This window comes from Ictidomys tridecemlineatus, unplaced genomic scaffold (genome assembly GCF_052094955.1).
Source record: "Ictidomys tridecemlineatus isolate mIctTri1 unplaced genomic scaffold, mIctTri1.hap1 Scaffold_42, whole genome shotgun sequence".
Lineage (NCBI taxonomy): Eukaryota > Metazoa > Chordata > Mammalia > Rodentia > Sciuridae > Ictidomys > Ictidomys tridecemlineatus.
In genome coordinates, this window is record NW_027522720.1 from 1,949,281 (window position 1) to 1,961,579 (window position 12,299).

Genomic DNA, 12,299 nt, shown 5'->3' on the forward strand with positions numbered 1-12,299 from the left:
GTGCTGCCTGAGGAAGGGGCAGCAGGTCTCAGCAGAGGGTTCCCAGGAGAGTAAGTGAGCCTGACCTCAGGGATCTCTCTAGCATCCTACTCTGCACCCGATCAGGTGTTCCTGCCACGATCCGTCCACCCTCAGGCCCCTGCCACAGGTCAAATCGATGAAATTGCCTGATGTTGGACTTTCAGCCTCCAAAACTGTGAGTGAAATAAACTGTACTTTTCTTTCTTTCTTCCTCCCATCTATCCTTCCCTCCTTCCCTCCCTCTCTCCTCCCTCCCTTCCTCCTTTCCTCCCTTCTCTCTCTCTCTCTCTCTCTCTCTCTCTCTCTCTCTCTCTCTCTCTCTCTCTTTAGAACTCTCTCTTTCTTTCATTTTTGGCACTGGGGAATGAACACAGGGGTGCTCTACCACTGAGCCATATCCCCAATCCTTTTTATTTCTCATTTTGAGACAGAATCTTGCTACATGTCCCAGTCCGGCCCCAAACTTGTGATCCTCCTGCCTGGACTTCCCAAGTGGCTTGTATCAGAGATGCGTGCCCCTGTGCCCAGCTAGCTCATTTTTGTTATAAAGTTCCCAAACTTCAGTTATTTTGTTAGAGTAGTAAAAAATGAACCAAAAAAATATAAAATCTTTTTTAAAGTATTTTTCTTATGATAAAAGTTACTTGTGGCAGGCTGTGCTGGCCACAGATATTCACTCTCGCCCCAGCCTTGACCAGGTGGGAGGCATATATATGCACACACAGCTGTATTAAGGTTTGGTCATGAATTTGCTCTAATCCAAGGATTGCTAGTGGGCTTGTCTTACCACCTGCTCAGCCGGGTTTCCTAATGCAGTTGCTGCCCCCAGCCTCTGCTGCCCCCCTGGTGTGACTATACAACACACATCGCATCACAAAGACACCTTTCCACTTGTGCTCCAGAGTTATGAGCACATGGAAAAGGATGAGAAAGAGCCAAGAATGGCCAAGCAGCCGCCCAGAGTAACAGCAGGTGAAAAGTGCAGAGGGGTGGGGTGTTGGGTGGGTTGCAGGGAACCAGCACACCTCGGGTGCCTGGAGATGCTCTGCCAGAGAATTCTGCACCTGGACCACATTATTTTGACATTTACCAAACGACTTTGGCAGTTTTCCATTGGTTTACAATGAGCAAACTTCCAAGAAAAGTCCTAGAACCCTCATTTCTTTCCTTCCAGAAAGATAAAGGCTATTAATGTTGCTTACAAGTCACTGGGTGTCTCCATAGGGACACATGGGGGTGACTTCATGCTATGCTTCTGAATAGCCAAATCATCTGCCCCTTCATCTGCCCCTTGTTCTGCCCCTTCATGAGCTTGCAGTGAATCAGGCAACTGAGAAGCTCTTTAACTCTTTCTCTTCTTGTTTTTTGGGGGATTGGAGGGGTACCAGGGATTGAACCCAGCAGCACTCAGCCACTGAGCCACAACCCCAGCTCTACTTTGTATTTTATTTAGAGACAGGGTCTCACTGATTTGCTTAACACCTCACTAAATTGCTGAGGCTGGCTTTGAACTCCCGATCTTCCTGCCTCAGACTCCAGAGCCCCTGGGATTACAGACAAATGTAAATATCAGCAATGCATTTTGGATACTAACTTACCAATGTTTTTGCCCTGATTTTGCATTCACTTTTTCCTTAGGTCTGCTCATTTGCTCACTCTGGCCTTGATCTATTATTTTGGAAGCTAAATATTTCCATAAGCCTCTTTGAAAAAAAATATTAAAAATTGACAGATTACAAAGGAAGACTTACAGTGATCACATTTTCACTACAGAGAAGGAATAAGGGGAAAAGATGGCTCTCCGTTCACATAAGCCACTGCTCCATGATCTGCTACAACAGCCAGTCTGAAACTCTGGCTGTACCAGTGTCAGGTGAGAATCCTCGACCACGCTCTGGGGCTGGCAGAGTCGGAACTTACAGCCCACGCTGCGTGGTTCCCAGGCACAAGCCCACGTAGTGTGAAGCTTGTAGAAAGTGCCACCCAATCTACTCCAGCATTTCTCATGATAGAACCCAGGAAGCCAGCAAGGAACAAAACACGGTTGTCACTTGAAACCTATTTCAGACACAAGGACAAGGCTCTTTGAAGGAACAGAGGGTACACCAAAAATATCCAACTAGGTACAAAGGAAAATATAATAAACTTTAAGTAGCTGGTAACTACTTACAAAGTACAATGTTTTGTTTTTTTAATATGGTTTTTAGTTGTGAATGAACACAATTCCTTTATTTATTTATTTAATTTTATATGGTGCTGAGGATCAAACCCAATGCCTCACATGTGCAAGGCAAGTGTTCTACCACTGAGGCCCAGCCCCAGCCCAAAGTATAAGTGTTTTTTCCATTGGAGTTTTGCATAGGATATATTTTAGATTTCATAAATATTTCCCGCATTTATTTTTAAAAAGAAAAAAAATGATTCAGTGGCTTGTTAAGAGATCACACAATTTTTGGAAATTTTGATTCAAAGGAGCTGCACACTTTACCCAAGCATGTGGATGACTTTGGGCCTCTTCTTAACTGATGAGGATAATGGGATTTTTATCAGTTACAGCTGCCTATTCCCCACTTATTCTGGGAGTCAGAATCTTAAGAGGAAGTATCATGTTAATTTAAAAGTGTGCACATTTTAGGAATTAAAAGCACATTATTTGGGCTGGGGATGTGGCTCAAGCTGTAGCGTGCTGGCCTGGCATGTGTGCAGCCCAGGTTCAATCCTCAGCACCACATACAAACAAAGATGTTGTGTCCGCCGAAAACTAAAAAATAAATATTAGAAAATTCTCTCTCTCTCTCTCTCTCTCTCTCTCTCTCTCTCTCTTAAAAAAAGCACATTACTTGCATATTTTGAGGTCAAGAAACTAAATTTCAGTACCCATTTATATCACACATTTGCTTTGCATATTTGGATCATGTCCTTCACATTTCTGGACTTGTGCTCAGCTGTTGGACTAGATATTATTATCCAGGAACCAGTCTCTACACATACCAGTCTCTATCCAATGCCTCTTAGTGAGGGTTCTGATGCTTTATATTCAGTGTATTCTGTGGTTCTCTCATTTTCACTTCACATGCAGCACGGTTTCCAAGTACTTTATTCACACTCAACCTCCAATTTTTTTTATCCTGTTTGTCATTTAAATTGAATTGTCACTATGACAAAAACTCTAGGTATCAAAATTTAGATTACATCTTTATTTATATTCTTGGGATTGGTTTCTCAAAGTGGAATTGCTATGTAAATGGTATATAAATATACAAATCTTCTAATTCCTTACCAAATCACCTTCCAGAAACATGACATGAGATGTCACTCCTACTAGAGTCTATTTAAGAAATTTAGTCCACAAGCATTAGGAAGTGTTTTCATTTCAAGATTTTAAACAATTTGATGAAATAGAAAGTTATCTTATTTGAAATTTTCATTTCTTTGGTTTCTAAGGAGGCCCTTCTTGTAAACACACTTTGTGAACAATTTTATATCTCTTTAATTGTCTTTGGAGTTTTCAAAGCATATAATTTTAATTGATAGGTAATTGATATGAGTCACTGACATATATACATACGATCAGATGTATTGAAATATTTCCTGTTACTCATTTGTCATCTTTGCTAATACAGCTTCATTTTTTTACCTTTTATTTGATGCAGAACATAAACAGTATAAGTGGCACAAATATTAAGTACATAACCTGATAAATTCTCACCAAATAAAGATGTAAACCAAATTAGCACATCATTATAATCATTATTTGGTCCAGAAAATACAATGTTACCATCAATCCTGAGAGTACTGTCATTCTCCCCCCCACACACACACGGGATAACATCTATTCATTATTCTCAGGCCAATCAATATTACTAGTATTGCAGATTTTAAGTTTCCTATATAGAAAAATACACAGTGTGTGCTCATTTATGTTGAGAGCTTGTGCTCAGTGCTGCACCTGAAAGTCCACTGTTGTTGCAAGTAGCAGTGGCTGCAGCTTATCACACCTTATGATGGAGAGGACTGCAACACTGGAGAACTGTCACGTGCAGAAGAGGTGGCTACCTATTTCCTGCAAATGGTAGAATTTCACAGTTTTTAGCAGGCTCACTGTACCACATCTTATGGAAGCACTATAATTTGAGCTTTTGCATTTGCATTTATGATCAGTCACAAGTTAATTTTCAGATACCCCATAAGGAGATACAATACAGGTAACACCACTTATTGACTAGCACATATTTTCCCCATTGAATCACATGATATGATCTCTTAAAATACAACCAAATAACCACGTAAGTCTGAGTCTTCCTCTGCACTCTCATTTGGTCCACTCATCTTTTCTCACACCAATGTTCTTAAACTGTTTTCACGCTAGAGATTCTTAAAATCCAGTGGGGTTTATCTGACAAGTTTTCTCTTCCTCATGATGGTCTTGCTATTCCTGGACCACTACGTTGTTGGTTGTGAGCTGATTTTCAATGTATCACATACAGATGGATTGTCATGTGTGCATGAATCTGAGGCAATGCAGACGGAATGACCTAAATGAAGGAGAAACACTTTCAGCGAAGTGCTGAAGAGGGTGGTGCTTAGTGCAGAGAGGGTGGCCATGTCAATTTTTAAAAAGCTGTATGTTTAAGAAACATGCATTAAATTTGAAATAAAAATGTAAAATAAAGCAACTACAATTCCTTTTCTAAGAATATACTCTCCGAGATGTAACTTTTATTTTAAAATTGCTATGTAGAAAGCTCTACTTTGTCTTCTCTATTTCTGGCATATAAGTTCCTATAAGTGATTAGCCCTATTTCACAGCATACAGGAATAGACCGTAAACGACTACGCAGTTGTGATTATGTACCAAACATGCCATGGTACTCTTTGGCAAGAGACACATAAATGTTAATCATCAGATTTAGTTTGCCAAGTGGACATTAAAATAGAATCACATATCTGTGGGTTAGATAGCATGGCCACAGTCTCCCTGGGGTGGTGGAGGTGAACGTGGCCGCCAGTCCCCTTTGCCAAGGTTTATTTATTTGTCAGTTGCTGCTCTGGCAGTCAGCAAAGAAATTGGCATAAAATGAGCAAATGGAGATAAATATTCCAAATTTCAAATCTCTTGCATTTTTAATGAAATTAAAACACCTGGGAAAAAAACACCCTGAAAGGAATAATGGGCAAACAGGCTGGCTGTGTTCCAGGAGAATGCGTGCCAGGACGCACAAGCCAGTTGGCCCACCTGTCCACGGAGCTGTCTCCTCTGTTCTTGCTGCCTGGCTGGCTGGCTTGGCACCCTCACCTCTTCCCAGAGCTGACTGATCTTGTCTGTTGGTCAAGCCCATCCAGAATGGAACCAACCAAAGAACACTTAAATATTCCTGGTTCTTGGTGAGTATGGGCGTTACACACATTTCAGTTTAAATAACTGTAAAATAGCTCAGAAAAAAAATGCTAAAACTCTGCAATGAATTGGCCGTTCCAAGTAGAGGTGGAGAAGAAAGGGAGGCAGAGGTGACAGTCAGATACTTCAATGAGATAAATAAGGCAGAGCTCTTCTGAAGGCACTTGAATGCTGAAAGCAAGTACGCCATTTAATTATTGCCTATGTGCCTGAATGGAAAACGATTATTTGGGGGCTTTAACAAATTTAGAAAACATAGCAGTTGGGAACCCTAAATGGAATACAATCAAGATAATGTAGCCTGGTAAAGCTCTGAAGCCGAGTTTCACCTCTGCATTTCACTGTTACACTGCTGATTCCCACAAACGACACTAACTGCATAAATATGTCCTCAGGACTCTGCAGTAAAGACTGAGATGTCTGGGAAGTAGACAGGTTATAGCTCACAATTGGAAACAAAGTGGGATCCTCTCCCATTCCGTTAGGCTATCCTTTCAGGACAGTTTGAATTCCCCAAATAAAGGAAGTGATTTCTTAAGACAAAAAGAAAAAACAACAAAGAACTATGTGAACCCTTTTCCAAAATTCTGGTTCTGCTCATTATCATTCTTGCCAGCATCTTTGACTTTTAGGAAATGAAGATGGGAAAAAGAATTTCACGAGCCTGCTCATACAGCTTTCTGTAGGAAGAGTATCGGACAGTAGATTGATGGCACCTAAACCAGGGACTTGCTTTGAAACGTGAAGCTGTGACTCTTCCCTTGGGCTTTTACAAAGAGGTTGAGAACTGGCAGATTTGTAACCAGGTGCATACAGTGACCCCTAGTTGGGTCCCTTCCTGCCACGTCCAGGATTATGGAATATCGTTCAGATCCCCTGTTTAAAAAATTGATGGACATTTCCAGACACACAGGGTTCTCAACAAGCAACACCTCTAGTTTCAAAGACAATCACTGCTACTTTTTAAGGACGAATCAATCCCTGAATTAAATCCTCTTGGCACAAGATTCTCAAAATCTGTTCTTCTTGACTAGTTTGGAGAGTCAATTGTTAAATAAATAAAAGAAGGTGGTGAGTAAGAAGAAAACAATCTAATAACTGCCCCTGATATCACTGCAGTAAATTCCTTCTTTCTGGTCATTATATAGCAGGTAAACTGAAAAAATAAAATAAAATAAATTTAAGGTAATTAGGTACTTAAGAAATCAAAGCCTGGCTGGGGATATAGCAATGATAGAGCACTTGCCTGGCATGCACAAGGTCCTGGATTCTACCCCCAGTATTGCAAAAACAAACAAACAAACAAAGTCTTTCATGAACCTCTGCTACATAATATGAATAGAAGGAACTGATGAATTTGCCAGTGCTTCTCAAAGTCAATCAAGTAATTCATTTATAATACTTTTCTAATATTTGTGAATTTAAAAATAATGGGCAGAAATTGTTTGTAGACTGTAAAATATGATGTTTCAAGTATGTGTATGTTATGGAATGGCTAAACCAAACTAATAAACAGAAGTGGTGCCTCACGTACTTGTGATAGTCTTCTGTGGTGTAAACAGAAAAACTACTTTCTTAGCATTTTAAAAAATACAATACCTTGTTATTGGCTGTAATTGTCATGTTGTACAACAGTTCTCTTGAACTTATTCTTCCTATCTGAAATGTGGTGTTCTTTGACCAACTTCTTCCTTACTGCAATCCTACCCTCAGTCCTGCTCACCAGTCTTGGAATCTAAGAGTTCAACTTTTCAGATTCCACATCTGAGTGAGATCCTGCACCTGGCGTCCTTAACCTGACACAAAGTCCTGCAGGTCCCTCCGCGTTATCACAAGACAGTCTTTCCTTCTGAAGGCTGAGGGTGTCATTCTGTGTGTGTGTGCGCGACTTTTTCTTACTCAGGCATCTTTATGTGCATGTCACAAACTGCATCGTTCTGCCTTCAGGCTCTACTCTGTCTTTGATGTTTGGCAGTTTGACTCTAAAGTGTTGGTACAGTTTTCTTGGGATCAAATCTGTGTTTCATCTTCCTGTGCCTGATTTTTACATCTTTGCCCAGATTCAGAAAATTTTCTTCTTTTATTTCTTTAGAGAAGCCTTTTATTATTTTGTTTTTTTTTCTTTTTCATAGATTCCTATAATTTGAATATATATTTTTTCATGTTGTTCCATAAATACCATTATTTATCATTCATTTATATGCAAACTTGTCTAGGCCAAAATTCATATATATTTGGCCATTTTTGTTTGGATGCTTCTGTGTAAGCATTTTCTAACATTTTAATTAGTAGAATTTAGGTGAAGAAGATGATCTCCCATAAGGTGAAAGGGACTTGAGCAATTAGTTGACACTCTTAAGAAAAAAACAAACTCTGAGGAAGCGGGAACTCGGATCGTAGATCAAATCTGTATTGCAACATCAGCAATGTCAGCTCACAAGCTTGCAGTTCTACCCCGAGAATTTCACACTTTACAGCTTCCAAAATTGAGTGGATTAATTATTTAAAACACTCTCTCTCTCTCTCTCTCTCTCTCTCTCTCTCTCCAAACTATTCTACAGATTTCGGTCCAGTTTTTGCAAAAATCTTGCCTAAACACATACATGCATATGCATAAATGGGATCCTATGCAAATTAACAATCTTACTTGAAGTTTAAGTAGAATAAGAATAAATAACAAGGAAAGGGTGTTTTTCTTTATTTGTATCAAGAATTAAGGTAATGGGATGATAGAACAGGGATAGGCAGGTGGAGAAATAGAGTTTCAAAATCAATAAACCCTAAACTAAAATTAGACGATATAACATAGCTAAGATGGCAAATGAGTAGGGAAAAGTTGACAATTCACACAGAAAAAATAAAGTTGCACTGCAACTTATGCCAAAATTAACGTTTGGTACATTAAAAATCTACTTTCAAAAGAGCTTTGTAAAAATATTTTCAGTTGTAGATGGACACAATACCCTTATTACTATTTTTTTTTAATGTGGCGTAGCCATCCAGTGCTTCTCTCTTGCTAGGCAAGCACTCTACCACCGAGCCACACCCCCAGCCCTAAAAAGAGCACTTTTAAGGACATTACAGATGTGTGCCTTCATGGCTGTGATAGAGAAGGATACCCTAAATAAAGATTGATAAAGTTGTCATATGAAAAGTTTTGACCATAAATTGAACTGCATTAAAATTAAGAGCTTTGGCTTTTGAAGGACCCGGAAAACTATCTTTCAAAGAGCCTGGTTTTTAACCAGGAAAAATGTCCAGTGTACCTGATAAATCATACACCAACCTGGAGGACCTGGAGCTGAAGCAGGAGGAACTGAAGAGCACAGGGAGGCAGAGCCCGCACCCTCCTCAGGACGAGGAAGCCCTTCTTACCCGCAGCAGGCCTTTGGGGTGCCAGCCAGGCCTGAGCTGGCTGAAGGGAACACGACTTTTAAAATAGAGGTAAGAGAGATGTTCTGTAACATAATGAGCCAGCTTTCAAAATCCTGACATTGAAAAGGAAGCTGTGTCCCTGCCCCTGCTGCCATTAAGAGCTTGTGAAGGAGACAGAAAGAGCAAGTTTAATGAGTGTGGCTATGGAGAAAGGCAGGTCTGCCCGGTTCCTGCAGTCCTCTTCCACCTGCTAATTGCTGAACCCCGTTGGGAACCTGATTCCCAGAGACAGGGCTTCCTCTGAGTTAGGAGAAGGGACTCTGTCATCACAAGGAGGTAACACACATCTCCACGCTTAGTGGTTCATAAGTCAACTGAAGGTACATTTGCTAATCAGCACAAGAGTCTATTCTTCTAAAAGCACATATTGATTGTGACAGGGTATTAGGAAATTCAGCAGCTGTCCCACTTAAAAAATCATAAATACAGGTTCAAGGGGATTCATTTTTTCAAAGTTTGCTCTCCATGTTTTTGGCTGTTAAGCTGATCCCAGGCTTATAGCAATGCACCTACATCCTAAAATTTTGGCTAAATCATTTTCTTTCCTTTCGTGCCATATCCCAGAAGCATCCTTGGGTTCTAAACCAGGTGCCAGATTGCAGAGCTGAGATGTGGAAGACAAGGCTGTTTAGACCTGATCAGTTCTGCTTTGTTAGGCACAGAATCTTCCCTTAGAGAATTTAGCAGAAGTAAACAGTGTGTTGGCAAAAAGCCAAAGGTAGACGTACCCAAAAGGGAATCGTTGAGACACATTTACATGGTTATGAGTTTAGTTGCTGTTTTATTGTTTTGGTTCAATTATAAGAAATTAATTGGAAATTATTGGAAGCTGTTACTAGAAACATTAATATTGTTCAGGAATTTGTTACATCTTTTTCTTGACTAGTACTAATTATTAGATTTCCGTGAATCTGTTCTGTACATTCAAACACCAAAAAAAAAAAAAAAATGATGCATCAAACATTGTTTTACATTTCACAGTTGACTGTTATAAAGATCTGTTAAAGAGGAACATATATACCCCAGATACATAAGCTGCCTATGGGGTTTGAGTGTCATTTCCTGGTTTAAGAAACACCAAGTGAAAAATATAAATTATTATTCTTTTAAATGACATCAGAAAATTATGAAAAATAACTATATTTTAAAACATTTTATTTGTTGCCGAAACCAGATTTCAAAATATTCTCAGAGAATTTGCAAAACCACTTCTAAATTTCTATGAGTTCAACTGTAGGAAATTGTTTTGTCTTATTTTCTATTTAAATTTTTTATCAAACAGCATTAGGTACCTCATAAGAGATCTAAAATTGTAGTGAGCATGACCGAGAACGATTCCAGACAGTTTAGCCTGCTTTCTTTCTACTGCACAGGTGAGGTTTCAGCCTATATCTGCTTCATTACAAATTAAAGGTTATATTTTTGGTAGTAAATGAAAGGCTCAGTTTGAATTCATCTAATAGACTCCTTAATGATATCTAATTAGGACATCTGTTAAGGGTTCATGATGTTACATTTATCATTTGGTTTTCCCATTAAATTAGCATTATGATTATTTCACTATTTTATTAGAAGTTCATTATTAATGAAGATATATATATATATATACACACACACACACACAATAACTTATGATGCTAGAATAAGCTCCCTAACTAGGTTGAATGAATTTATTGTTTTTCAAGGTAATAATTGGAATGATTTTATCAAGACTTTAGAAGCCCATATGCCCCCTTCTCAGAAGACCTCTAAATTGGAGTACTTCCACAGAAACCCTATCATTGATTAGACAGACATATCAACTAACAACTTGGTGATCAAATAATGATGTGATAAGTGCCCAAATATCTGATGTCCTTTTTAAAGAATTCTACTACACGTCAATATTAGGGTGATGTGGATTATAGATATTGTCTTAATGAAAACAATCAGAAATTATTTTTTAACTTTAACTTGTAAAGTTTGTAGAGTTCAAGGTCTCGTTATTAATTACACATGATGGATTTTTCAAAACAGATGGAAAAATACCCTTTAGATATTAAAGTTCTTACTGTGATTTCCTTTAGTATCTCAGGTCATCAAAAATAGGTTTCATTTGGAGCTATGTACATTTGACTGCATCAGCTACCATATTAGTATTCTCATTTCTAGAGTCATAGACAACTTGAGTACATACCTGTTTTATCATGGAACACTGCTTACAAGTTCAGCTTTAATTAATTCTAACATAGATCTAATTCTCTCAACTAATTTTGTAGGCCTTCAGAATTACTACATTAAAAAAAATCTCATGTAAGTTAAGTTCACTGGACAGCAATTCAATTAATTCTGATCATTGGCTTATGTTTTTGAATGAATTATTATGTAAATAATACATAATCCCGCAACCAATCTCTGTATAAATCCAAAGAACAAAGCAAGATAAAACACAAAATCTCAACAATAATGATGAGAGAAAATATTTTTAAAAAATATCTGAGAATATCTTCCTTGTGTAATACTTGACAAACTCAGGTAATAAATTAGTATTTATCAAAGAATCAAAACATCAGGATGACTTAGGAAAAACATGTAGAACATATTTTAATTGCTGATAATATAAAGTGCTCATAATAGTTAAGAAAAAATATAGCACCACTAGTAGTATGTATTTAGATAAGATGCTTAAACTCATGAGAAAATGCAACGGAGGATATTTATTAACATTAGTTTTTTAGTAATAATATTGATTATTTGCAGAAGCATAACTACTCTGATTTTAAATTTTAATCAATGACAACATTTTAAGTCATACCTATAGATAAAGACAGGATTATAGAGAAAGACCATTTCGAATTTGTGGGGACAAATGTGGTTACATTCCTTGGATAGCAGATCTGCTTCTCCCTCTCAGCATGGTCTGGCCTGTCACCACTGTGCTTCTGGAACAGAGGAAGCACATGCCCCTGGTCTCAAGCTTGGGGCATGAGAGGCCACCATGGGCCAGCCTTCACCTGCACTCCACCGCAGCAGGCCTGAGTGGGGTCAGCCTAGCAACCAGAAGAACCCCAGTCATCAGTCAAGACTCCCAACACCAGATGGAGCAAGGGAATCTCCAAGACCTACCTGAATTTTTGCCCCACCAAATCATGAGATTTAATACTTTGGTTCTTGTTTTAAGCCCATAAATCAAGGATGATATGTTAAAGGGCAATAGATAATGAAATAATCTTCAATGAATATAGCCTTTTTATAAAGTTGTGTATGTTAACAGTTTTCATACAAATCAACCGACGTGATTCTGCAATCTGCATTTGGGGTAAAATTGGGAGTTCATAACCCACTTCAATCTAATGTATGAAATATGATATGTCAAGAGCTTTGTAATGTTGTGAACAACCAGTTAAAAAAAAAAACCAACAGCAGAACAATTGGCTGGGATTTTTGTGCAGGAAATCTTTCAACC